At 42.7% G+C, this 24,729-nt stretch overlaps 1 protein-coding gene across 5 annotated transcripts in view; it reads left to right on the top strand.

Annotated features, from left to right (window-relative positions):
* RFWD3 (ring finger and WD repeat domain 3) overlaps window positions 1-24,729 on the top strand; it is a 948,792-nt gene that overhangs the window by 758,307 nt on the left and 165,756 nt on the right. The window lies entirely within an intron of this gene.

Genomic DNA, 24,729 nt, shown 5'->3' with positions numbered 1-24,729 from the left:
TAGACAAGTACAATGCAGTGCAACTTATTTTACTTTTTTCTGTTGAAGTATTTCCACATGTGGAATTAGTTTGATGAAGATCCAATACAACTAGTTTATTTTTGATGCATTTCCTTTTGAAAGTCTGACAACTTTTTCACAGTTTTTACTAAGTTTCTAACTCACGTCTCGCTGATTTTCTAAATGAGTTTTTATGAGAGACACCCAGGAAACAAAGCTTGAGGTTAAAGTCACATTTCATGTCACGCACACTCAGATTTTTGTTTAGAAAGATCCTCTTGAGTTTTTGGTTGCAGGGTCGGTGACATTGCCGTGACAGCTAGCCTTGCCCTTTTGACTACTTGGATCCAACTGTGGCATTATTTTCTGTCTTAATGTCCTTTTTACACTACTCATAAGCTCTGCAGTATCCTTTTTCCATCTTTTGTAATGTCTGGCCCATAAAACAGTTCTGTACACCCCCTATGTTTATTCCTGATGCTCATATGGCATAGTGCCTGATGACAGCTTTGAGACTACCAGCTGCTACATTACTTCCCCCTCTAGCCTCTTTTTAGAACTCCGCTTTCTATATATAAAACACTCCCAGGATTAGAAGCCCCATTGGTTATCTCCCTCACACTTTATAAACTTGGGTCTGAGAGATGGGTCTGCCTCATCTCGACTTTGAAATCTTCCCCAACTTTTAATGGAAGTCCCGTTCTTTCTGACAGTTGAGTCTCAGATTCAGATTGACCTCAAGATATTTCTTCCCCTGAAAAAAGCCCTGTTTGTAGAGGAAGCCACAAACTTTAGAATGTCTTTACATCCACGTTGGCGTGTGTGGATGTGACGCATGCATGTTCCTATTAAAAGGAGCAGACTCCGCTACCATGGAGTGAAGTTTTTTTTTTTGTTAATTCGTGATAGCCTCCTGGCCATCCTGCAGCTGTAAAAGTGGGAGGGCGCTCGCTTCCCCCTCCTTTCCCTATGATTCCTGCACCCTATGGTTTATTTATTTTAATTAATTTACTTTTCTTATTAAGAAAAGTAAATTAATTAAAATAAATAAACACAAATTGCGCCCTTTACAAGGCTGGCCTCTACGGCGCCCTAGGCGGTTGCCTAGTTCGCCTATGCCTAAGGCCGGTCGTGAAGTTGCTTCACACAGCCTTTCTAGATCTTGCCGAGGCTTTTGACACCATCCCCCACTGTGGAATTATAGACAAACTCACTAAACTAGGTATAAATCCCTATGTCACAAGATGGGTTGCCAACTGGCTCACTGACAGAACCCACACTATGAAAGTAGCAGACTCCAAATCTGACTTCAGACCAGTGACAAGTGTGGTACTACAGGGTTCAGTCCTGTGTCGTCTCCTGTTTGGTATCTACTTTTCTGAAGTACAGGCTAACACAGAAGGTCTTTGGCTAGTGAAGTTCGCAGATGACTGCAAACCAGGAACCATAATCGAAACTCCTAACAATGTGGACATCCTACAAAAGGGCCTCACTGAGACAGATGCCTGGTGTCAAAGCCTTGGCCTCAAGCTCAATGCCAAAAAGTGCATTGTCATCCCCTTTGGTAAAAACTCTGTACCCATGAGCTACCACATAGGTGGTAGTCTACTTAACACCGAAAGTGTGATGAGACCTTGGGACACAGGTGGACAGTAGTCTCTCCTTTGATAATCACATTGCCACAGTAGTCAGGAAATCCTTCTACGTGGCACACCTCATCACAAAAGGTTTCTCATCCAGGAAAAAACAAAGGTCATTGTTCCCCTCTACTCGTCACTCATTAGACCCATTATAGAGTACAACGCCCCTTTTGGTATGTACTTCACAAGACATCTACAACAACTGGAAAGGCCGCAGAAGTACCCCACAAAGAGGATTACCGGTTTCAAACAGATGCCCTATGCAGACTGTCTCAAAAACTCCAGCTTTACTCCGTCGCATATCGCCTACTCAGAGGCGATCTCTGCCTAACATACAAAGCTATGTTAAACCCAGAGCTGTTGGACATGCTCCACTTAAAGAAATCCCAATCCCTCCTAGCTGCACGCTCTAGTGACCTAAACCTTGTCACCACAGTAGACAGAACATGCTGGAAGGATAGATTCCTGTCCCAGAGACTTCCCATACTCTGGAACAAACTACCCATCTATATCAAACAAAGCTTCTCATTAGCACTCTTCAAGAAAAATCTTGATGATTGGATGGGAAATAGGAAATTCACCCCGGGGATCACCTCTGGGGCTCTGCTTGACAGAGGCACTGGAAAATAATTTTCTTGGGTGGCGAAAGCCAGGGTACCTTTTTGGCTAGACTTGTATAGGCCCTAGGGCCAATAGCTTAGTACCTATCTATGAACCTAAGTATGCTCAGAATCTAATCTGAAACAATCCATAGAACTTTCAGTTTTTCCCCAACTATGGCAGCAAGGCAGAATATATGATGTTATGTTGTCCTAGCTCGCCGTAATTCTTGCTGGTTTGGTTCAGAGCTGTTCACGGCTCTGACTCGGCCGAATACTAAAGCTCGAGAGCTTCCACTGGCTCGAGGCTAACCCCCTATCCCATTATGCTCTGGGCCAAATCCCCAGCTCTCATTTGCTGCTCAACCATCGAGGTTGCTGTCTGGCTGTCTCTTTGGCTGAGAAGACTAAATTTATATTTTTCATTGTTGTTTCCTTGTTTTTCTCTCTCCTTTTACTTAAATAGTTATTGTGAGACTGCGTTAAGTCTTTTCCTTTTTCTCTACTAATTTAGAGAGCGCCGTTTAAGTTAGAGGTCCGCTCTCCCTATCCCTTTAGTTACTGTGTGTTACTTAGTGAAAATTTTCTACTAGAAGTCTCACTTTCTTCCTGTCAAAACCATAGAGAGCATCATTTAAGTTAGAGGGCTCTCATGGCCCGTTTGACTTGGAGGGCAGCTCCCTTCCCTCTTTTCTTTAAAAAAAAAAAAAAAAAAATTCTTTTCTATAACATAGTTTTCATTCTACTGTAGTTGTTGTTTCACATTACTTGTCAGTAGCGGTTTGTTTGGATAATGTGTAAAGAAAAAGAGCATCGATCTTCTGGGTTTAAAAAATGTGACAGATGTACCCAGAAAATGTCCATCACCGACTTTCATATTAACTGTGTCTACTGCCTAGGTGAGGCACATTTACAGGACCCCTACACTATCTGTCATGCCTTCAGTAGCAGGGTGCTCCATGAAAGGAAGAAGAAATTGATTGATAGAGGTTTAGTGACAGGGGCTTTTCAGTAGTCTTTAGAACAAGGACAGAGCTCCAAATCTTCCTCCCCTTCTTCCTCTAAGACGCACACTACCAAAGGACCGGCTTCTTTGGCTCTGTTAACTGAGCCACCTAAAAAGATTGCGGCATCGGAACCAAGGGCACTCAGTTCTGACACAACTGTTACTTTTGCAGCTCCAACAGTGTACTCTGAATGGGCAGAAGCATCTGGTAAGAAACACTCCCCAGAACTGGAACCTGTCTCGCCCATCTTGAAATCTCCCATTTTGGATTGGGGCAGATCTCCTTCCTTATCCACCCATTCCTCCAAGATTTTATCTGATGAGGACATGGAGCGGGTGGTGAAGAGAATACTTAACATTTTTGCCAGGGCTGGCATTTTATCGTCTCGGAGCCGTTCATACCTACATGCCCCATTGTGATTCCTCCTCCTACCACTTTAGCATCTTCGGAGCCTGAGAGCTCAGCTCCGATAGTTGTGGAACCATCTGCATCGAGAGCCCCGTTGGAATCTTCGGTGCCGACTGCTCCAACCTCCTTGGCTCCGTTGGAAGTCAAGGGATCTGGGAGCCAACGCTCGCCCGTCTGGTCCGGGGAGTCGGTGCATACTGTCTTGCGACCTGACTCTTCCTCTCGGTGCCTCAGCTAGATTGAGTTCGGCTCCCACATCAGCTTCGGAGACATCTGCCTTGTCTCAGAGTAGGCCCTCTGTTGCTTCGGAACTGAGGGCCACTTCAGAGCAGGGTGGGAAGGCTTTCAAGCTCATGGAGAAGGCACTGTCACTTCAGACCACCCCACTGTCTGATCTGGTCTCTCGTCCCTCCCAGGTGCCAATGGTAATCTCTTCACCTCCGCCTCTCCCTAGGTGTAGAGACCCGGAGCCTCAGGGAGCCCCTGTTAGCATCGTCTCTTTTGAAACCTCCCCGGAGTACCCCTCCGAGGAGGTCCCTCAGAAGAGACTGTGCATAAGAGAAAGCACATAGACTCCCCTGAGTCTCACCTCTAATACTGACTTGGATGAGTCTGAAGGGTCCCCAAGGTCCCCCTCTGAGGATATATCCTTTGCTGACATCTGGAAATCCTGAAGCAGAGGGGTGACTGGCAGCCCATAGGAGGCTTCGCTCTCTCCCTTACCCCTTCCACCTGACTTCCCTCTTCCAACTGCTAGGGTCATATTCCATGGGCTGGAGCATGTTCAGGGCCTGGTTAGCCTGAGCCGGACACAGAGAGGCCTGTTTATTAGTCTAATCCTTTATTACCACCTTTTTTGACAACAGGTGAACAGGTAGATGCCATGGCTATGGTGGCAAGCGGGCTTGCAGAGACTAGCAGAGAGAAACTTCAGTTCATCCTTCATTTGTTCATCCTCTGGATTATGATGTGAGACAGATCTCAGCAGCGTCTCTTCATCTACAGTCGCCTACAGTCGCTACCCCACTTACTTAACTTCAAAGGGAAAACTTCCAGGGAGGAGGTTACAGGGGAGAGGGTAGGTACAGCAGCTTCCTTCAGGGCAGTAGGGCTCTTCATAATCCAGATAATCACTTCCATTGAAAACTCCCACATGAGACTGGAGTTGAAACTCGCAGCAGGAGAGCAGTTAGCAGCAGATGTAGAGGTGCAGCAGCAGGGCAGGAATTTTTGATGCGCCTGCAGTTTTGTTTAACCCTTTTTTGTCTTCTTCAACAACGTCTTCCTTTTTTGATGGTTCATCCCTTTCCAAACCAAAGGTGAAAGATAGCAAGGGTGCAAAAAAGCAGGGGACAGAAACCTTAAAATGGAGTCCATTTTTCTGCTGTCATTTCAGACCTTATCCCAAAGGTCAAAGAAAATGGTGTTCTGGTGGTCCAAAAAGGTCTTCTTTTTTCTGAAAAGGTTTTTCCTTTCAGGGGCAGGGGGGAGTGGGGGGAAGACGCTGACCCAGCAGCAGAGGAGGTCACCTGCAGCAGAGACCAGACCAGAGAGATACGCTCTCTGACACTCCTCCTCCTAAAAAGGAAGTGCTCCTGTTTTTTTTTCGGCTGTCTTCTGAGGTTGATTGCCACTGTACGTACCCAAACACCTGACAAGAAATTTCCAAATGGGTAGTCACAATAATACAAATATCCACTAGTACCCTTTTCCTTTTTTGCCTCCTCCAAAAAATCTTACTGTCTGATGTCCCATCCACCCAAAAAAAGGAAGCAGGCACAAGAGGTAATCTGCTGGCTTTAGAAGTCATCCAAGAAGTCCCCGCAGACCAGATAGGATCCGGGACTTGCTCAAGATTCTTTTTAGTTCCAAAAAAGACAGGGGACTGGAGATCCATTCTAGATCTCGGCAAACTAAACAAATCAGTGAAGAAGTCAAAGTTCTGGATGGTAACTCTGCAGTCAGTCTTTCCATTTATCGGGAAAGACAACTGGATGTGCTTAGTAGATCTCCAGGATGCGTACTACCATATAAAGATGGACAGGTGATCCAGGAGACACTTATGCTTTCGGCTGGGAGCCAGTCATTATCAATTTCGAGCCCACACTACAGCCCCCAGAGTGTTCAAATGCATGGCAGTGGTCACAGCTCACTTGAGACGTTAGGGATTCCTGGTGTTTCCATAGCTAGACGACTGGCTCCTCACTGCCACCACCAGGCATCTACTACTTCAAACGAGGGACGAAACACTGTCACTTTGCACCAGACTAGGCATCACAGTAAACTTAAAAATCTGCCTTGTCACTGTCTCAACATATTATCTTCTTAGGCGCAGATCTGGATTCAAATACCATGACAGCAAGACTTACCCAGACAGAATTCAGTCCCTTCACTGGCAAATCAGGACTTTGATGGCAAAGAGAATAGTTCAAGCCAGTTTTGTGTTACAAGTTCTGGGTACCATGGCAGCAGCTATCCTCCTAGTCCCGCTAGCACATCTACACATGAGAGTTCTACAATGGTTGCTCTTTGCCCAGTGGTCAGTGCAGGATCTTCCTCTGTCACACCAGATTATCATCATGGAGTCATGCAAAAAAGCTCTTCTTTGGTGGCTGCAGACAGACCAGTTGTATCAAGGCCGTCCCTTTGTTTTTCCTCAACCGAACACAGTACTGACCATGGATGCTTCCCAGATCGGGTGGGGGGGGGGGGCATTATCTGGGAATGACAGTTCATGGACACTTTCAAGATCACGAAAGTCACTTGCACATAAACATTCTGGAGATGAGAGTAGTGCTTTATGCGTTGCAAACATTTCAGGACTCTATTCCCATGGGAATAGTTGCAATTCAGACAGACAACATGTCAGTAGTGTGGTATATAAGCAAACAGGCGGAATCAAATCTTACCCACTATGTTGGGAGGCACAACGAGTTTGGCAATGGGTGATTGCTTCTCAACTTCCTCTGCCTTTCAAGCTAGACTTCCTATTGATTCTATCTGTGCACCCGCAACTTGGGTGAGACCTCATACCTTTATCCCTCATTACAAAGTAGATGTGACCTCCCAGAACAGGTATCCTTTGGATCCACTGTATTAGAGTCTTTTTTACTGAGCCACCCTAGGATAAAGGTGATAGGGACGCTGTCCCAACCAGCAAGAATTACGGCAAGATAGGACAACATAACATTAAGAAGCTATGTACTCGCCTAAACGTTTTATGTTGTCCATCTTGCCTATATTCTTGCATCCCACCCTCCTTCCCCCATCATGTATTCTTGGCGGAACCGGTGGATAACTATATATTGATGGTTTGGAGACTCTGTTCCTGTCCTTATAAGAAGTGTGTGTGTATGTGTGTGTGTGTATATATATATATATATATATCTATGGGATCCGTCAGTATGTTCGAAGTTTCACTACTTTGAACGCCACTTCACCGAGTCCATTTGTTTGAAGTAGCGAAACTTCGAACATTGACTTTGGCAGTCACGCTACAGCGCAGAATGGGAATATTCCCTTTTCCTCGTTGTAGTACGATCTCGGAGTTGGTATATTTAAGTAAGGGGTGTGGGGGGCACAGCCCCCTACATGGGAGGTGCAGGGGGGCTTGCCCCCTGCAAAAACATGTTTGTGTGTTTTTTTTTCTTTTTTGTTTTTTTTTTGGGTAGCCCGGGGAACTAGACTTCAGTGAAAGTGCACTTTCATTTAAGTGGACTTTCACTGAAGTGTAGGGTCTACTGCTCTATTTCGAAGAAGTGTATTTTCATTGTAAAGCAGTAGACCCATATATACCATTATCCAACCAACAGATCACACCAAATTGCTAAGAGTTGAAATGGACTACAATCTCAAATTGGACATTCACATATCCATGACCATTAAAAAAATCCACAAAAACTGGCAGCCTTATACAAAAATAAGCAACTCCTCACCAAAGCAGCTAAGATTTCAATTGCAAATTTGCACCTTATCTCCACCCTACGCCTCTCCAATATATACCAACCTAAGGCTATGCGATCTAAATAAACTCGAGACCTGCTGCAACAAAATCGCCAAATTCGCCACCGGGGAATCCTACCGCAGTCACCACTGTCTCTCACTTACTGAATTAAGCTGGCTAGAACTCCCTCACCTCCTTCAATGGTATCAACTCGCACTCGCTCACAAACTAGTAAACCATCCCTCCAGAATCTACTCCAACCCTATCTCACCACCAGACCACTATGGTCCAGCAACAAAAATCAATTGCAGGTTACTAGAGCCAATAACACTGCTGGAGAAGCACTATTCTCCAGCGCTATAACCAAATTGTGGACCCCCCCCCCACAATAATCTCTGTACCATCATGCACCCACTTCAAAGCTTTACTTGAAGCATACCTAAAAACATGCTGGCTTTGCCCTTGTAACTCTCCCCTCTAACTTCTACCATTCCATCTACCCTCTACTTCTCTTCCACCCCACAAACTACCTTTGATTACAGCAAGCTCTGATACTTCCATACCAATCTACTTATTATACGGCAGTAACTTCTTATTTTAACAATTGTTAATATCTGCTGTGACTTTGTGGATGGAGCAGATGATAGTTATCTACTGAATGTACTATGATCTTCATCTGTAACTGTTTGTAATATTTTAATTGTTAGGATTCTTCATCTGTAACTATGTCTGTAATATTTTAATTTGTGGAGCTTTTCTCCCCGGGGGAGACACAAATAATGCTAATATGCCAATACAAAGACACTAATATCTACCGACTGACCCTAACCCTAAGGTCCGTCACTATCGCACACTCACCTGACCCGCGCCCTAACCCTAACTCACTTAAACCGCCCCTAACCCTAATTTTTGTCACTATTGCATACATGCCTAACCTGCGCCCTAACCCTAACTCACTTAAACCGCCCCTAACCCTAACATAAAACCAACCGCACACTTACCTGAACCCAACGCATGACCTAACACCACAGGGCTAACAATAGCAAAGCCACAATGACGTCAGTATGTCTGTTTTGTGTTTTCAGGATTTTGAGTTTCAGGATTTTGTGTTTTCAGGATTTTGAGCTTTCAGGATTTTGAATGGGACCCATATATATATATATATATATATATATATATATATATATATATATACATGTATATATATATATATATATATATATATATATATATTATATACATGTGTATATATATATATATATATATATATATATATATAAAATATAGATAGATATGTTTTTGTGTATATATCTACAAAAAGTTCTGAGATTGCCTTTCGCTTGCAAACAAGATCGGGGGATTTGGCCCAGAGCATCATGGGATGGGGTTAGCCTCAAGCGAGTGGAAGCTCTCGAGCTTTAGTATTCAGCCGAGTCGGAGCCGAGAACAGCTCCAAACCCAACCAACAAGAAGATGGGCAAGATGGACAACAAACACAAAACGTTATGGTGAGTACATAACTTATTACACCAACTAGATGTACATAGACAATTATGTTTCTACTTATATAGGACAAAGGACTTCAGAAAATCTGATCAATTATTTGTTTCATTTTCAGACTCTAAGAAAGGTACTCCTGTATCTAAAGTCACACTTTTGAAATGGCTGTCAGGTTTTATTACCTTCGTCTACAAATCTCAGAATAAAGAGCTTGCCTATAAAGTCAAAGGTCATTCTACAAGAGCCATAGCAACCTCTTTTGCCTTTCGAACTAGACTACCAATCGACACTATTTGTGCTACAGCAATATGGGCAAGGCCTCATACCTTTATCATTCATTACAAAGTGGATTTGGCCTCCTGGAACAGGGTCTCTCTTGGGTCCACTGTTCTGAAGAATATTCTCCCATGAGCCACCCAAGAAATATGGTGCTAGGGATGCTGTCCCAACCAGGTGAAGAATAAAGGCAAGATAGGACAACATCACATAAAGAAGTTATGTACTCACCATAATGTTCCATGAGTTTTATAGGTTCATAGTTGGTACTAAGCTATCAGCCTTAGGGCCTATACAAGCCTAGCCATAACAATTCCCTGGCTATTTCTTCCCACACTATTTACTTCCCTGGACCCCTGTCTAGCAGGGCGACTGACGTGATCCCCGGGGTGAATTTCCTTTCTCCCATCCAATCGTCAAGGTTCCTTTTGAAGAGGACCAAAGAGGCACTCTGCTTGACATGTATGGGCAATCTATATCAGAGTCTGGGGAGTCTCTGGGTCAGGAACCTGTCCCTCCAGCATGTTTTGTTTATTGTGATGACAAGGTTTAGATCCCTGGAGCGTGTGGCTCTGAGGGATTGGGACTTCTTTTTTTCCATCTCGCCTTCATTCTTACATCCCACCCTCCTTCCCCAACCTTTGGCTCCTGTAGGACAGAGCTGTCACAAATGTTCTCCGACCTTCTTCATTGCTCTACAAGTTTTTGGATAGTTCTATTGTTATATCAGCAAAAAAGATCTGGCGAGCTTTCCTAGGGTATGATGGGATAGGAATACAGCCACGAGTTAGTGGAAGCCATTGAGCTTTTGTGTAAGGCCAAGTCTGAACAGAGGATCAGTTCCAAACCCAACCAGTGAAGAATTAAGGCGAGATGAACAACACACATGGAACGTTGTGGTAAGTACATAACTTCTTTTTTACTGCAAATTGCCATGAGATGCAAGATTGAGGAGCAGGTTGATTTTAAAGTGATGTCGTGGCATAATGCAAGCTATCATATTAGTGGTATACAAACTCCTTGTTTTATAATTAAAAAAAAAAAATGTAATATGTGGGCTGTATATCTTCAAATGCTGATGAGCTCGCTACAGGGTGCTGCATGTCATATCAAATACTTTTCTTCTCGAGAGTTCATCCAGAATATAGAATGCATACTCGTAAATACCTTCAACTTGTATACCATCTGGCAACTATGTGACTTGTGCTTCAGTTATGCTGTGGTACTGGTGCATGTGTCCAGTATTTTTGGTGCATCATGACCTTTGTAGAAGTCAGGGCTGAGGCCCAGCATCAGCTGTTCAAGCAATTACTTAGAGTGCTGCATCTACCCTTCTTTGAATATCCCTACTTCTGTCTGTGACCTGAACTTTGAGTGGCATGCTTATCCATCCAACACTTGACCCTACTTGCTGAGCAGAACTGAAGTTTCTGGGAAAATACCCTTTCTAATGGCTGTCACCTCTGCTTTCTGAATCTTCGGACTCCTGCTCTTTGTGTAGATGATCTATATTTAGTATTTGATTAGTATGAAGTCTCCATTTCTTCTGAAAGTGGTTTTCTAGTTCATGTTTTCATCTCTCTCTCTATTTGCTGCAGGGCAGAAATAAATATGCCCATAAGACAAGCAAGCACATTACCCATGGCTCTTGTCATAAGGGACTCCATTGTATGACATGAAGATGCCCCACTCACCAGACTGAACAAGGCGAAGATAACAGTTGCTTATCTGGAGTCAGTCAGGATCTGCCAAGTTACACATGCACTCATCACTACACTTACAGGTACCATTATGATTCTGTCATAGTGCATGTGGGCATTAATGACCTGAGACGTACTTCCCTGGACTATACGAAAAGAGACATCTCAGGCAGGTGTGTGCCTGGCATTGAGCAGCATTCTACCATCACCAAGGATGATGCCATAGTATGAACAAAAGATGAGTGACTTCAATAATTGGCTAAGTTTCAGGTGTCTTTCCAGTGGGATTCAGTACTTGTCAGCATGGGATTACTAGGCTAACTGCTTAAAAGCCCTTGTTAGCCTAGCGATTACTACCCAAATGTTCCTCGATTTTTTATCCTTAAGGGGTAGAGGATGGCTTAGGTTTGTGTGTCTGCCTTTGAGTATTTTACAGTCTGCCCCTGTCCATAACGGACATAGATGCCACCAACCACATTGCTTTGCAAAGGATGGTCAGCACCTGTCTCCCCTAAGCCCCTGAATATTGGATGAAGCTTTAGTCACCCTTTTAGAGCCTTTTTTAGGCAATGCCACATTGACAAACCTACCGACAATATCCAAAGAAACCTGCAGGTGTTATTGCTCAGTGCTAGAATCCTGAACAAAAAAAAAATCCTACCCTACAAGCTCTCCTCACTCTGGTGAATATAGACTCCTTTGTCATTAACGAGACCTGGTTTAAATCCACAGAGAGTACTCTAACAGTGCAAGGCTTCAGTGCCTTCCACACATTTAGATTGTCAGCTGCACAGACAGGGACAAAAGGTGGTGGAGTCTCAATGTATATTCGCAGCAAGCTTAACTCTATGTTGGTTAAACAGAGTGATGCCCTAGAATTTATCCACATGCAAATCACCATTGCCAGTCTCGTACCATATCCTTGCAAGCTGTAGGTCACCCTTTATGTCCCTAGAATCCCATAGCTCGTACCTAGACCTAGTGAAGACACTCACCATTAAACTAAATACCATATTCACTGGAGACTTTAACTACCCCTCTGTAGACTACAAAGCATGCACTGCCTCATACAAGCAGACTTAACTATTCCTGGACTTTATTAACACAAATACCCTTGACCAGATAGTGCGCCCACTGACCAGAGGTTCAAACATACTGGACCTGGTACTCGCCAATAAAGCTCTCTCTGTCACAATAAAAATCAACTCAGTAACCCCAGCAAACCCTTTAAAAGTTAGGAACTATTCCAAACCATGGTACATCCCATTAAGTGATAGTTTGTCAAATTTCAGTGCCCCTCCCAACCCCAAGTTCACAACAGCCTATGCGGAATTGTTCACAGGGACCCTGTACAACCATGTAAATGGTAGTGTAGAGGCTGCTGTACCTCCTAGATGTAAGCCCAAAACAAGCCACACTGGTAGAATCATAACCTTAATAGGATACTTAAAAGAAAAAGTCATGACTGAAATCAAGAAGACTATATCCCATAATGATAGGAGCTTTCTAATTAAACTAAACAGGAAACTGGGAATTAAGTCAAATAAGGCTAATTATGAGGTCAAGATAGCCTCACAGACTAAAGATAACCAGAAGGCCTTCTACATCTGTGTCCAAAACCTCAAAGGCATCACATATCAGTGTGCCAGACTGTTGGTCACTGGTGCCACCTTCACTGAACAAAATTAAATAGTGAATTTGCTAGCTGACAAATTCAGTTTAAACTTTACACCCCCCCCCCCGCTTCCCTTATGAAATGCCTACTACTGTTAACCCCCCACCCCCATCTATTAGCAGGGAGCAGGTCCTGGCTGTGCTCACTAAGGCCAGAAACACAGCCTCAATGGATTCTGACATTATTCCAGGATGCCTCCTAATTGACTTGACACATGACCTATCGGGACCACTTGAGTCACTTTTCAACTATAGCCTCAAAACAGGCTTTGTACCATCAGAATGGAGGACTGCAATAATAATCCCACTTTACAAGGCTGGACCATCAAACGACCCCAGAAACTACAAACCTATTAGTCTGACGAGTGTAATATGCAAAGACATGGAACAAATTATCATGGAAATGATCAACAAAGACGGGCAACCTTGAGACACTGGACCCAACCCAGTTTAGCTTTGTCAAGGGAAGGTCATGCCTACTAATCCTGGTGTACTAATTTGAGAAGGTTGCCAATGAAATGGATTAGGGGAAAGACTGTGCATACTACCTCTCAGGACCCAAGTCATTCAATACAATACCTAACTCTGGTATAGTTGTAACTAGGCATAAAACCCATACATAACTCACTGAATTGCCAGTTGGCTCACAGACAGGACCAAGGAAGTCAGGATTGGTGAGACTGCCTCTACTACAAGCCAGGTCACCAGCAGGGTAACTCAGGGCTCCGTGCTGGGACCGCTCCTATTTGGCATTCCTAAGATTTGACCTGGTAGGCGGGGATCTCGGAACATATGTAGACAGTAACTGGGACTTTGACAAACATGTGGCAAAGATAGTAATAAAGTCATTCTGTATTCCCCAACTTATCAGTAAGGTCATGCCATCCAGGTCCAAGTAAGTCACAGCACTTCTTAACTCTGCCATTATTAAACTCATCATTAAGTATAGTGCCACATTCGGCATACACCTCACTAGACCATACATATGCAACAGTTGGAACACCTACAGAGGTGATTTAATGAGAGACTCCAGGGTGTAAACACACTATCCTGTACAAATCACCTTAAAACTCTGACTCTATACCATCTCCTACAGTTTGCTGAGAACGGTCTATGCCTGACTTGCAATGCATCCCCAGATCCGGCACTGATGGACCTTTTGTACATCTCCAAAATGAACAGTATCAGAATCACTAGATCCAAGGATTTAAATTTTGCTTGTGACATAAATAAAACATGTTGGCAAGAGAGATAGGGGTCCCAGAGGATCTTCTTGCTCTGGAACAGGCACCCCATCCATGTGAAGCAGACTCCATCTCTAACCATATTAAAGCATGACCTTGACCAGTGGATAGCAAATCGGAAGTTCACCCTGGGTCTGGCCTCCATGTCTCTGATAGTTTGGTCATTGCAGTCTGTCCCCCCAACATAACCTCTAAAAACTTTGTAAATAACGTCCCATGTTAATAAATGCCCATGATACCTAGGGACACAGTTGGGTTGGATTGCACGGCTAGACTTATAAAGGCCCTGGTGGTCATTAGCCTAGTATATACCTCTAAACCTAAAACATTTTAAAGATACAGCCCTTTACATGCAGATATCAAAACAGCCAAAAGGTCAGTAAATTTGGGGCATTCATCTTGAAAAAATATTAGTTGTAAATGGTCCTATGGGAAAGAGGGATAAAGGTGGTTCATGTGCGGAGGTATGCACACATCTCCTGAGGTCAGTGATTTAGGAGCCGTCAGGTCTGCCATGAGGAAATCTGTGCCAGGGAAAATAGGGCAGTACATGAGTACATATGCCAGCATAGCTAGCTGATGTTTTGTAAAGAATTTTATTTGAGTATCACTGATTTGTACAGAGGATTGAGTTAAAAATATATTTGCAAAGTTACTTGTATAAAAAATGCATCAACAGTAGGTCCTGCTGGACAGAAAGAATGTGTGCATGTATAGTAAGTTGTATTATTGTAACTAATCAAATTTGTATGTTTATCAGAGACCCTGGAAGGCTGGAAAGTTTGAAATTGTAATATACCTTTCAGATGCTGCCATAGGTCTTAGCAAGCTCTTTGTGTGTATTGTACCAGAGTCAGGTGACCAGAGGTGATGTCATCCTCTAGCCAGCATCTGGTTTCTTTGGAACCCTCACAGCAGCACTTTAGAATCTGACAAGAGTGATTTCTGATAGGATGTATATCTCACCCATCCACACAGAGACATCTTCTGGCTTTTGATGTGATAAGACACTCAGCACACATAAGCTTACCTTGCTTTAGTAAGTAGTCAGCGGACAGTAATTCTTTAGTCAGGGACATTTAGTGAGAATAGTTTAGTATTGTTATCTGCATCTGTGAGAAACTATCCAACTGTGTTGTTTTTTTTTTATTTGTATGGTTGAAACTGTGCTTATTGTATTCAGTATTCTCCTGTTTATCATTAAATATTTTAACACCTTTCATTGTGTCTGGTCCTTTAGAGAATGCTTTTACCATCTTGAGAGTACTTGTGTTTGTTTTAGTGACACTGCGGCCATTCTTGAAAGCCCTTCTGCTTTGGTTATACACTACCATTTGTATTAGTATTAATTTTACACAGTATAAGTGGGTACCGTTTGTAAGAGCCTTAGGGGGTAGATGACTGGTGGCAGCATGATTACCTCAGAGTATGGGCAGAAAAGAGCACAGCTAATAATTCTGTGACACGTGTGTGTGTGTGTGTGTGTGTGTGTGTGTGTGTGTGTGTGTGTGTGTGTAATTCAGATATCCATGTGGATGTGTCAGCAACTGGGAACAGGGACACAGAGCTCTAAAGTGGTCATTGTGGAGGTTTGTGTGGGTCTGGAGAGAGAGAGTTCAGCGCCAGGTCTGGAGCATGCTCCCCGTGTGCTGTCAAGGGAAATCATGCTTGGTGCAGGGAGCTGCATCTGAAAATACTGTTTGAATCCATCTTTTTTGTTAGTGACCATCACTCACCAGAGTCAGTGGTGAGGACTGAGTCGCCTTGATTGCTGGCCAGGAGTAGGGACCTGTCACACAGGTCATTATGATGGAATATTTATTAGCGTGTTAGAGAGGCTTATCTTGGTCCTTCCATATGTTTATGGGATGTTTCACAGGGATGTGGTCACTTTTGGAGACATGAGCTTCACTTTGACCATTAGGATCTATGTGCGTTTCTCCTACCTCTGAAGGTTTCGGAGGGAAAACTGTTTCTGTAACCTTCTCCTGTTATAGTCCAATGGCCAATGCAGTGGGTATTAGGTAAACTTTAAGTTGGCATGCAGTCTTTATTGCTGTTCATTGAATGTCTGCCAGGGGCCATAGATGGATGCATCTCTCTCTCTTCTCTCCATCTCTTGAGTAAAGTAAATGTGCTGGTACACTCCCAGCATCACTTCTCCGTTCCTGTCTTAGAGCTAGGACTCTGAAGTCACAACAGGATTTTAATGTCTTTGAGTGATGCCCTTCCTCCACCCCACCTCACCCCCAGAGTGACCTGTTTCCAGTTGAGAGGATGTGGCACTGTCTCTCCCTTCAGCTCTTAGCGGAATGACAAGAGGGAAATAGCTGGAAACACTTTCTGTGTTCTGTGGGAAAATAAATGATTGTATCCTTGCTGACCATTGCCACATATTCTGTACCTTATTGCAAAATTCAGGGAAGACAGACCAAATTAATTCTTGTTACCTTTGTTGGCTGAAAGTGTTACTTTTTAGGCTGTCTAGTCTTTGCAGATGTAGGAAATCCTCTTTGAACAAGCTAAGAATAGCTCACTTGACTCAGTGGTTAAGATCCCTTCCTCATACATCTGGGGTCTAGTTTTCACACTTGGTCTCCCATTCATATCATCTTTGGATTTGTGTATGTTTTCATGTCTGATTAGTTACTCTTTTCCCCCCTCTTCCCAACATATACTGCTTAACTAGCTGCTGTAAATTGTCCATTACACTTCCTTTGCAATTTTGGTCTGGGTTATGTGACTGAGAAGTATCACTGAATGACCAATTCACCTCTACATTTAACAAATTAATAGTGAGGTAACACTTTGATTAGCCTGTTCACTACTTGAGAGAATGCATCCCTCCAACCTTCAACTTGGACAAAATAGCAAAAGAAAAGATCACTGGGGAGACATTCACCATCCTGTGATTGAGTCATTTCATGTATATCTTCCAAACATTACCCTCAGTTCTGCACATAATCACAATATTTAGGAAAGAAAGATATTTTTTTCCATATTGGCTGAGAAAGTCAAGGGTCCTTAAAGGTACAGCACATCCAATTTGGTTACAAGGTCATCAACTCATTGGCTAAAATCTATTCTTAAAGCTCCAGTGTCCAAGGTCCCATACTGACCTCCATTCACTGACTGCACTGATTTGTTTTTATTTTTTTCTCATGTCTGAGTATGCTGTCTCAAAGCACTTCGGTTCCCCTCTCCACTCCCCAAAACAAGTTGCTTGACTGGCTTCTCTAACCTTTGTATTTGTACTTAATTTAACTCTGCTCTTGTGGCCTGGTTCTTGTGATCGAAGACAGTGTAAGAAGGACCAGTTCACCTGCCCAATTCAAGTAATAAATTAAGTTATGACTAATTTATGGAGTCCTCAGAGCTGGTGGAGCATTTGGTCCACCTGCCACTTCAAGGCCAGGGTATTGCTGTAAACAAGCAGACAGTTTCCCTACACCTGGTTGAGTGTAAAGTGGACAAATTAGAGCTTATTGATTTAATTTGCCTAAGATTTAAACTGCCTGTTAACTTTTCACATAAAATATCACTTATTCGTGTTGCAGTTTCCATTTGTGCTGACAAGGATTCCAAGTGTTCATTCAGAGTTTTTCTTTTCAGTGCATTTGTGCAACCTGTATGACAGTATGTACATTAGATAGGTAGATATAGATGCATTGACTGACCCTGCTTAACTGGATCTCTTACCCCTTTGCAGCTTCCTCGTGGCAAGAAATACAAGCGTTCATCTCACCTGCAGGGGACTTATTAGTTTCATTAATCTTCCTGCTGTACTAGGCAAGTTTCTATAGCGAAAAACACTAGTGCTTATTTGTCAATTGGCACGCTCACTCACTCAATCAAATAGTTTTGGACTCCCCTGAACTTTCTCTCCATTTTGTTCTTTTTTTTAGCAATTGCTAATATCAAGAGCTGCAAAACTATATAGACCTAATAAAGCAGCATGTGTTAGGTTGCTATTAGATGCGTACATTTCTTACCTCTAGGAATTGCTACTCTTAACTGCTCCACTGTCTTGAGGCATACTTTAACTGATTGTTTCTACTGTGATCTGGCAAGCTGCCTCAAGGTTTCCAGGGATCATTTCTGTTCACTCAACCTCTCTTTCCCCTTTCCTTTACAGCCTGTGTCCCATTGCTAGTGTACTCTAACACAGCAGTTTAATGCTAAAGAGACAGGTCATTTTTATACCATTATCTGCCTAAGCCTCTACTATAATTGTGATGCGTGTGAGTTGTATTAGCCTGTTGATTGGTTCCAACTGATATGTACAAAAAATAGTTTCTTCCCGCTCTGCTCACTTTGCTCCCCTCCCTGCCCCCATATCCCATCCACCCCCAGCACACCTACACTTATTCTAGCCAAATGTCCCTCCCATTACAGTCACAACCAACCACACCTGCAACACCAACTCTAACCACACCTCCATCTTACCATTAACCTCCCATCTTGAGTACCATGATCATACACACACTACCTGTACTCTTTACATGCACCCTTCTTGCACACATTACATCTTACCAAATTAGCTTTATACCCCCACCAAACAACCTCCACTGCACAACTACAGTCACCACCCCTCATGTCACTCCATCACACTACTCATACACCTCTCACAACAAATACACCTCAATGCACAACCCATTTAAGCTAACACCTCCACCACACAAACAAAAAGCATCCCCTAAATCCTTACAAACTACCCCTCAACCTAATTTATCTATCACCCACTTCACCCAAACAAAAAGCTACCCCAAAACTTAAACTAATTCTCTCATTACTAAAACTAACATCCTCAGCCTTAACAATACTTGCCCTCAGCGGGGACATCCATCCAAACCCTGGACCCCACAACTCCTCCACTGATAGTCAGCCTAACAACCTCACCTACCCTCAAATTACATCCAGTAAGAAACCAACTGACCTCCTTATCTTAAGCCTAAATATCAGAAGTTTAACAAATAAAATCCATGAACTCCATGCCACCATAGACTTGTACTCCCCTGATATTATCATTCTAACAGAAACCTGGCTCAAACCTCACATTACCAGTGAGCAAATTCTCCCTTCAGGCTACAATATCCTAAGACAAGATCGGTTGCACAAAAAAGGGGGTGATGTAGCTGTAATGTATAAACAGAATGTTAACATTCACATCCTAAACTTATCGGCCCCCCCGTAATTGACAAAGAAGAAATAATCTGTACCAACCTAAAAGTAAACCAAGACAAGACCATTAACATAATAGGATGCTACTTCCCACCTGGCAACAATATCCCTTCACTAGAAAACCTCCTCAGATGGGTAAATCATCACCTTCCACAAGAAACCATAATATTAGGTGATTTTAATATAGACTGGTTATCCTGTTCCAACCAACATCCAGCCCACCATCTAAATCTTTGTTTTTTTTTCCAATTTATCCAGACACCCACCAGAATAAATAAGAATTCCAGCAAGCATTCTACTCTTGACTGGCTACTAGTCAGCAAGAGCATCCGATCATACACAGCTGGCTGCCTACCGGATAGCCTCAGTGATCAAACCCCAAATTTCCTACTCAAAAACACATATATCAGGCCAAACCCCTTACCTATCAGCAAATACTTAAAGTAAACTTTAACCCTGACAACTTCATCTCAGCCCCAAAAAACTGCAACTGGACTCCACTAAAATACCTCAACCTTAATGACGCTGTCCAGTATTTTAATACCACCTTCCTTAAAGTCCTAAACACCCATGCACCCACAAGATTTACTAGAGTTAAAGCCCAGTCCCTCCCCATGGCTACAACAGGCCACTAGATCAGAAATTAAAATCCGCCACAGAGCCTGGGATCACTAGCGCAAGACAAAAAACCCTTCTGATAGAAATTCTGTGAATTACGTAACAAAGTCAAAAAAATTAATAAAACAGGACAAAATCCTATATTACCAGTCTGCCCTGAACCCCACCCAAAGCAACCCTAAACAATTTTGGTCAACCATCAACTCCATCCTCCACCCAGGAAAAGTAGGAACCCCACCACCAAACAACAAAATCCTCTGAAAACATTGCCACCTCTTTCAACACTCACTTCACACAAACCGTTCTATCACTAACAAAACAACACAACCCCTCCCCCCTTAAACTATACCTAGTAACCTGCCCACTGCATTCGCTTTCTCTCCTATCCCTACCTCCAACATAAAAAAACTTATCGAAACTAAAGCCCACAAAACTAGCTGCTGACAACCTCCCAGCTGAGTACCTTAAAATTGTAGCTGAAGCCCTAGCCTACCCAGTTGCAATCCTGATTAACTGATCTTTATCTGAAAACTATGTCCCCTCACAATGGAAAATATCTCACATTATCCCCCTCCACAAAGGTGGGCCCTCCACAGAATTCACCAACTACCGGCCCATAGCAATTCTGTCTCCTCTATCAAAAATACTTGAGAGATGCATTCACTCTCAGGTTCTAGGCTACCTCCTTGCTAACAACCTCCTATCTAACACACAGCATGGTTTCCGACCATACCACAGCACAACCACTGCCTTACTTGCTTTCACTAATACAATCCTTCAACATAAAAACAATGGTTATTTCAGCTCTGCAACTTTCCTAGACCTATCCTAAAGCATTCGACATGGTCTCTCATAAATAACTCATCACTGTCCTCAATACTTTAGCCTTCTTTCAATCTGTCATAAATTGGTTCCAGAGCTATCTGACTGACCGCCATCAATCCGTTGTTTGGCATAATAATATATCCCCCAATTCCCTGTCTCAATAGGTGTTCCCCAAGGATCCATCCTTGGACCCTTACTCTTCTCCATATTCACTAATAATCTAGCCTCTGCTACCAAACAAGCCACTCTCATACAGTACGCGGATGATTCCACCATCATCTGCTCAGCCCACTCCCTACCTGAACTTCAAAAGACCACATAGGAAGCCTTTTCCTCAGTTGAAACTTGGCTTTCAGATGCACAATTAATATTTAACCCAAACAAAACAAAACTCCTCATCTTCCAACCCACCAATTTAATATTAAAGCCAATGGCAACACCATTATCCCCCCAACAGACCACACCAAACTACTTGGAGTTGAAATTGACAGAACCTCAAGTTTGACATCCACATCTCATTAACCATAAAAAATACACAAAAAAAACTAGGAGCTTTATACAGAAATAAGCAATTCCTCACCAAAACAGCCAAGATTTCAGTTGCAAATAGCTACCTTATCTCTACCCTATTCTACGCCTCTCCAATATTTAGCAACCTAAGGCAAAGTGAGTTAGGTAAACTCGAAGCTTGCTACAACAAAATAGCAAGGTTTGCCACTGGCACAAATTACCGTAGCCACCACTGCACCTCACTTACTGAACTAGGCTGGGTAGAACTCCCTCACCTCCTTCAATGGTACCAACTCCCACTCGCCCACAAACTATTTAATCATCCTCTAAAAGCCCCCCCCCCCTCCAAAATCTACTCCAACCCTATCATACCGCCAGACCACTACACTCCAGCAACAAAAATCAATTACAGGTAACTAAAACCAGGAACTCTGCTGGAGAAGCTCTCTTCTCCTACTCCATAGCAAAATTATGGAATACCCTTCCTCACACTATAACGTTTGTGTCATCATGCACTAACTTCAAAGCTGCTCTAAAATCTCATCTAAAAGAGCACTGGACATGCCCCTGTAACAAACCTCTCTGACATCTCTACTCCAACCTCTCTAATCCCTTTCTTCCACCTCTCTAACTACCTCGGATTGCAGCCAAATACATTGCTTGTAAATCTACATCTCAGCTGTAATCTTAGCCACTGTTATTCAAGGGTAATAGCTGCTAGCTCAGCTATTTAAAATACTTGCTAGTCTTTATGGCACCAATGTTATAAGTGTTGTACCATTTAACTAAATTTCATTTTGAACTATAACTGTTTACTACTATTGTTAAACAAAACCTACCTATACTTCTTGTAATTAATTGTTTTTAATTCCCCTTAAAATTTAAAATCCCCTTGGTGTAGCTGCTTGTCTCTTTGGATGGAGTGCTCATACCTAAGCTTCTCCTTTTAATTCTACTTTCTCTGGATCCCCACCAAGCCAAGTTCGATCTGTTGGCCTGCACTGCTCTTTAACAGAACCGGGCAACCTTGGAATGAGTGTTATTTTCAAAATATACAAAAAGTATGTTTTATCCTCCAGACAAAATTAATTGCTAGCCCTTGTTTAATTTCTATTTTTAAGTAAAGCACTCCATCCCGGACGTTGGCTTGCCCCCTCCCCATACTGTACTTCCTAACAGCAGTCTCCCTTTGCAAGCTGTTTCAACTATTTGAAAGCCCTGCTGCTTTTCTAGTATTACTAAACCCTTTCTACTATAACTTGTGGTCTTTCTAAATCGCACATACTCCTGGTTACAAGTGTTTATTTTATTTCAAAAGAAAGATATGCAAAACAAGTACGTCCAAAGTACCTACTGATTTTCCTTATTGTTTTAGAACATTAGCTGCCGCCCCCATTCTGTACTTCTAACTGCAATCTGTCTTTATATGCTGTACTATTTGTATGCTCTGCTGTTTTTCTACTTCTACTAAACCTTTTCTCTTATAAATTCTTGTCTTCCTAATTTCCACATAACTCCTTGGTAAAATTGGCTTATTTTATTTCATTAAGACAGGTATGCAAAACAAGCAAGTCAACTGCCTTTTCTTATTGTTTCTGTAGACTTGCATATCTGTGAAATCAGGGCCAGCCCTTTTCATCATACTATTGGCTATCCACCACTTTTCTGGTCTATTCTGATCCTCCCCCTCCCCACAAGAACAATTGCAGCCTAATCAGGACCAGCCCTTTTCATTATAACCTATAAACATACTGATAGCCTTCCTTCATCTATTGCCCGCTACGCTCCCCTCCCTGCCCCCAATTCCCACCCACCACAGTGGTCCTTCCTTTATTACAAACAGTAACCCCTCCCACCCTTCAAACAACCTATAGCATCACCACACCTATACTTCCTCCTACAGCTTCTCACTACTATCCCTCGTACTCAGCTAATATGTACAAGCACACCATACCTATACTCACTGCATGCACATTCCTTGCATACATCACATCTTACCAAACCTCCGCCATTCCCACACTCAACCACTACCACTGTACCACCACACACACCACCACTCATATCCCACCTCTACTCTACTACTCTCTCATCAGGTTAACAACCTTCCCAATACCCCCTCTATATAGACTACAGACCACAATACCTAAACTAAAAACAACCCTACAACCTAACATAACCCTACCACCTTGCCTATTACCCACAGTACACAATCAAAAACTTCCCTTATAAGCAAGCATATACAGAAATTGATAAAACTAATAATCCCATCCATATCCAACCTAGCCCTCAGTGGACACATCCATCCTAATCCTGGTCCCTCAATCTCCAACCCCTCCCCTCATAATCAGACTACAAACCACGTCTTCTCCCAAATCACAGCCAATAGAAAGCCAACCGACCTCCTTCTGATAAGCCTAAATATTTGAAGTATATGCAACAAGGTGCATGAATTCCATGCCACAATAGACTTCTACTCCCCTGATGTAGTGATCCTTACGAAAACATGGTTAAAACCACACATTACTAATGAGCAAATACTCCCTACCGGTTACAATATACTAAGAGTAGACCGAATAAACAAAACAGGAGGTGGTATAGCTATAATATTTAAGCAGTATTTAGACTTCCAGATCTTAAAGTTAGCAGCTCCCCGAATAGGTAAGGAAGAAATAATATATACCAACCTTAAAATAAACCAAAATAAAGCCCTAAACATAATAGGTTGCTACTTCCCACCTGGCCACAACATCCCTCCACTTGAAAACCTCTTTAGCTGGACTACCCACCACCTACCCCAAGAAACTTAAATTCTAGGAGACTTCAACACTGACTGGCAATCCTGCTCTAGCAACCACCCAACCCATCATGTAAATCTTCATGGCTTCACCCAACTAGTCCAGTCACCTACTAGGATAAATAACTCCAACAAACACACTACCCTTGATTGGATACTAGTCAATAAGAGCCCCCAGTCATATATAGCAAGCTGCTTATCTGACAGCCTCAGTGATCACTCCCCAACTTTCCTATTAAGAAAACACCTTTATAAAGCAAAACCCATCATCTACCGTCAAATATGCAAAAAAACTAATTTCAACCCTCTCTCATTCAGCTCATCCCTAAAATACTGTAACTGGCAACCTCTAAAATACCTCAAACTAGATGACGCAGTTGACTACTTTAATTAAACATTCCTAAGCATCCTTAATTGCCACGCCCCCATAAGACGTTCCCGAACTAGAGCCCAACCATCCCCATGGCTACAGAAAAACACCAAATCTGAAATGAAAAACAGGGATAAAGCCTGGGACAACTGGCGCAAAACCAAAACCTCATCTGCTAGGCAAAAATTCCTAGAAATACGCAATAGAACCAAAAAGCTTATAAAACAGGACAAAATCCAATACTACCAGTCTGCCCTTACCTACTCCCAACATAACCCCAAACAATTCTGGTCCTCAAACTCCATTCTCCACCCAGGTAAAGTAAGTACACTCACTCCTCAGAAAATATTGCTACCTCTTTCAACAATCACTTCACACAAACCGTACTATCACTAGCTAGACAACACAACCCCCCCCCATAAACCCACACCATCAACTAC

Source organism: Protopterus annectens, chromosome 8.part1 (assembly GCF_019279795.1).
Source record: "Protopterus annectens isolate FY-2018-M chromosome 8.part1, PAN1.0, whole genome shotgun sequence".
NCBI lineage: Eukaryota > Metazoa > Chordata > Ceratodontiformes > Protopteridae > Protopterus > Protopterus annectens.
Note: the sequence above shows the minus strand (reverse complement) of the source record. Positions and strands in the feature narration are given on the sequence as shown.